This window comes from Sinocyclocheilus grahami, unplaced genomic scaffold, assembly GCF_001515645.1.
Source record: "Sinocyclocheilus grahami isolate Dianchi unplaced genomic scaffold, SAMN03320097.WGS_v1.1 scaffold2043.1, whole genome shotgun sequence".
In the NCBI taxonomy this organism is placed as follows: domain Eukaryota; kingdom Metazoa; phylum Chordata; class Actinopteri; order Cypriniformes; family Cyprinidae; genus Sinocyclocheilus; species Sinocyclocheilus grahami.
The window spans coordinates 95,005-99,355 of NW_015507222.1; the positions used below are offsets into that span (position 1 = coordinate 95,005).

The following is a 4,351-nucleotide window of genomic DNA, read 5'->3' on the forward strand; positions in this document are numbered from 1 at the left end:
TTTTGATTTGATTTCGTCATTCAGTTCAGGTGTGTCTAGTCATTATGCTAGTTTGGTCTGTGTATTTAAGTTCCTGTCTGTTCAGTGTTAGTTTGTTGGGTCTCGTCAGTGTTATGTGTCACCAGTCTTCCCTTACCTTGGATTTATCTCTCTGTGGATTTATTAAAGACAGTTTTCCTTCATCTTCGTCTTCGTGCATTCATCGACACAGTATCGTGACAGTACTAGAATCAAGTGGAGTTATATTTACAACAAACTGTACTTGATTATTTATCCATCATAGATGATTACATTTCTTACATATACACTTTTTTATAATGATATACAAATTTATTATAATACTTAATATTACTACAATTATAAATTATATTAATAATTTAATAAATTATAACAGTTTGCATGAACAATATTAATCAAATTATCCATAGAAACCGTTTTACTGTGGTGAATGAAGTTTGAGGTTGCGGCGGTCATATTCAGGTTGCAAACTGCGTACACCAAACATCTTTTTATGAATATGGTCCATTTCAAATTGTTTATATCCAAACAAACAATATTCGTAGATTCTCCTCTACCCCTGTATTGTTCTGCGCTTGCACAGCGTCATGCAGCCGTGTAGACTCTGATCAGTGGCTTGCCGTTTGTGTTGGCTATTAGTTAATATCGCAATGATTTTTTAAAGCTTAATTACAGTTCTTTTAAAGTCATTACCGAGTCATGCGTTTCGAGACTGATTGAATTTAGAATAGGCTATTCGTTCTCAACTCAAAGTAGAGTAATTTTCTTCATTTATTAGAAATCTTTAAATTAGCTAGTGAGCAATTCCAGCGTTATGGACGTGACATTTGCAGTAAAAACTTGAAACATAAATTCTCAGAGAATGTATATGTTAACAATATATTGAAACATCTGTTTATATTTTTCTAAACCCCTAACCATAGAGTTCAGGCATCAGAAAAATATCAGTCTATACACAGGTTTAATATTTTAAGTGAGGGAAATATGCATGCATTATGGACGTGACAAAAAAGAGTCAACATACTTTGTAGAAATTCTGCGAATTAAAATGCACAAGCCAAAAAAAATGATACCAGCTAAAACGATAAGGGTTTGCTCTCCATGGAACATACATTTTATTTAGTTTCTCATGTTTGTATTTATGAGGAAAAACCATCGTGACGAACGTGACGTCTCTCCGTTACGGACGTGACAGATCTGAAATTGACACTTGCCTGACTCTAGAAAATCAGATAAAATGCTTTAAAAACTTTAATTGAGATCTGTTTGTGGGTCTCTGTTGGGTATTTAACCCCATAAACATTGTCCTCTGAGACATCTGTATGTAAGTTTGCACAATTAATAACATTTAAACTGAAATCACCTTGTTATAGATGAGCGGTGAGATGTACACTAATCCAGCTCTGTCATTCCTTCTTAAGTACCTTATTTCCAGTGCCTCCTGCTCTCGGTTATTAACAAGTCCGACAAACTGCCTGAATGATTTGTTTGCCTTGAATTGGACCAAGACACAGTCTCCAGTTTTGATGTTCTTTGCAGCTGTTGACTGATGCTCAGAGGACTGGTGTTCGGGACTTTCAGCAGATGTGATTTCCGAGAGCAGAAATGTATGGACACCGGACTGTTCTGCCTCGGAGTAGATTTTGTGATGCACTTTTCCCCAGGAGACTGGCTCCATGTGATGTACTGATTGAGTGCCTGGAACAGCTGAGGTAATGGCCCATCTCTCATTTAGCTTATGATGCTGTATAAAATCTGCAATTTCGTTGGATGTAATGAGTTTTATGTTGATGTTTGGGCAACTCTTCCTTGCAGAAGCTACAAATGAAGCAGCATCTGTCACAAGGACTGCCTGTCTGCTGAGGACATCAGTGTTAACTGCACGCTTCGCTGTTGCTCCCACACCGTCCACTGCACCTTTGCCATGGCTTGTGGCAAAGAAGTGCCACTGTACTCTTAAAGTTGGAAACAGCTTCTTGAATGTAGTTGACATGAAACACCAGATGAACTTGTTCTTAAACTGAGAAGCAGCTCCATCACTAAATACAGTATGTGAATCTCTTTCATTGCAGGATGTTTCATTTTAATGTCCTCCACAATCTTGGAGAGGAAGGTTGCCACAGACCTCTTGTGGTGTTCCAGGCTGTCACTCACTATGGCATATGACTCAGGATCTCCATCAGACCACAGGACTGAGGGAAACACTGTGACCTGCCTCTGATGCCAGTGTGCTGACTGGATCTGGTCTTGGTAGGCAGCGGTGCAATCTTCGGCAAAATCTACCTGCAGCACCACAGTTTCCTGGTCTGTTTTTGCCTGCAGTTTTTTGGCCTGGAAAAATCCACTTTGCTGTTTTTTCACAAAACAGTGATGCACAAATTTTGTAGCCGCTGTCTTGAGAAAATTAAGCACATCACCTAGTGTGCCACTCTTTTGGACCTTATTTGGCAGCCCTTCTGTTGTTTCCCATGCGTACCAGGTCACCTTAATTTGGTTATCTTCTTCTGGGATGTTACAGAGGTTACGCATTTCCAAGAGCTTGCCATTCCTGCATTCAGCACACTGTCCTAACATGCAGAGGGGACTATCTGGATGGCAGGCCACAGCTTCAACAAAATCCTGTGTGCTCTGGAATGCCTGCCTTGGGATGACATGTTGCAGACAGTCCAGGGCTAACTTAATGTTTTCTGTGATATCGGCAAAGACACACATTTCTTGGAGTGTCTGAAGACCGGAGCACATGAGATGGTCGAAGCTCAGCAAATTCAGATTTTCCAATTATAGACTCCGGATGTTCATTTCTGAAGTAGCGGTAGGCCTCTAGAATAGACATTGTTAAATGTCGTTTCTGGATTTTCTTTTTCACTCCTCTCTCTCTGACTGTGAGCACATCCCTCATTCCTGGTGCTTGCCTTGATGTCTCATCTCTCTCAGCGTTTCCTGACATGATCATATGTAGCAGTGGTGGCGGTCACATGATTCATTTTCTTCTTCTCTGGAAGAAGGCACAGTGATGTTGCAGTCTTTTTTTATAACTGTACATTTTTTCCGAGGGCTGCTAGTTAAAGCTCGGAGTGCTTGTTTTAGTGCCTTGTCTAGAGACTGTCTTGTTTGAAATGGTGAATTCTGTGGTGACTCCTGGAGTAAAGCAGGAGCCTGTGACCTCTTCAGCAAACGCCTTTTCCTCTGTCTTTCTCTAGCAAGCTCCCTGACTCGCTCTGCCTCTTGTTTTGATCGTGTTTCTTTCTTTCTTAGTCTTTCTGCTTTTTTTCTTTTCCTCTCCTTTTCCTTGAAATTGTCATTATTCCTCTTCCTCTCTCTGAACGCCCTTTGTCTTTCAGCAGTAGTTTTTGCCATTGCGCTATAGGATGAGAGTTATATAGAATTAATAAATTTGGTTGTTGTTTCTTTGTTGGTTATTGTATATAGTTTTATTGGTTGTTGTATTATATTAATTAATTTAATTAACATTGATATTGTGTAATAAAAAAATATTAAAACTCTATAATATAAAAATATACACTCCATGGTCACAGTGTGTTCAAGATATTTATATAATTATTATTGTAGTTTATACACTTTTCTCAAAATTAACATGTACATACATGTAAATATCAAATTACTTACCAATTACTGGAAATAGAAGATCTGCAGTCAACAGAGGGCGCGCGCGGGAAAGAAGGTGAGGAAAAGGGAACACGCGTCATCACGAGAGGCGTGTCCTTAAATGTAGGATGTGTGAAAAATAATGCATTTTTCAAACCAACAAGCATGAGAGCATGTTCTAGAAAAACCCACAAAACAAAATCAAGACTTTGTAAAAGAGCATAATAGGACCCCTTTAATGATGTTCTCTTTATTGAAAATGTATTTATAAAATGTTACTAGAATGAATTGGTTTCTGAAATGTTCTGATATACAGTAACAGAGATAAATGTAATGTGAGTCAGTGATTTTAATAGCAACATCATGGTGAACAAATATGCGCTGGTCACTTGCATGATTTAATATGAAGCATCCGTAACGGTCACGTCCGTAACGCATAATTAAGGCTGTTTAGAGCAAGTAAGTGAGATGAATAGTCGATCATAATTAGCATGGACATATTTTGGCTTTGTATATAAAGTTTCACGTTATTTGTATTAATATTTATTAAAGGGCCTACAGTATAAACTTTATCTTTAAATCCTGGGCCTCGGTCAATTTGTGATCCCTTCATTAAAATAGATTAAACGTGGCTTTTATGACAATAATTAACAGAAAAATAAATCTTTATCAAAGTTAAAATAGATGTCTACAGAGTTATCTAAATTAGTTTATAAATATAAAATAC

General features: G+C 37.9%; 1 pseudogene; it reads right to left on the reverse strand.

Annotated features, from left to right (window-relative positions):
• LOC107573821 (uncharacterized) overlaps positions 1 to 2,592 on the reverse strand; it is a 36,950-nt pseudogene extending 34,358 nt beyond the window's left edge.
• Positions 2,593 to 4,351: the final 1,759 nt, after the last annotated feature.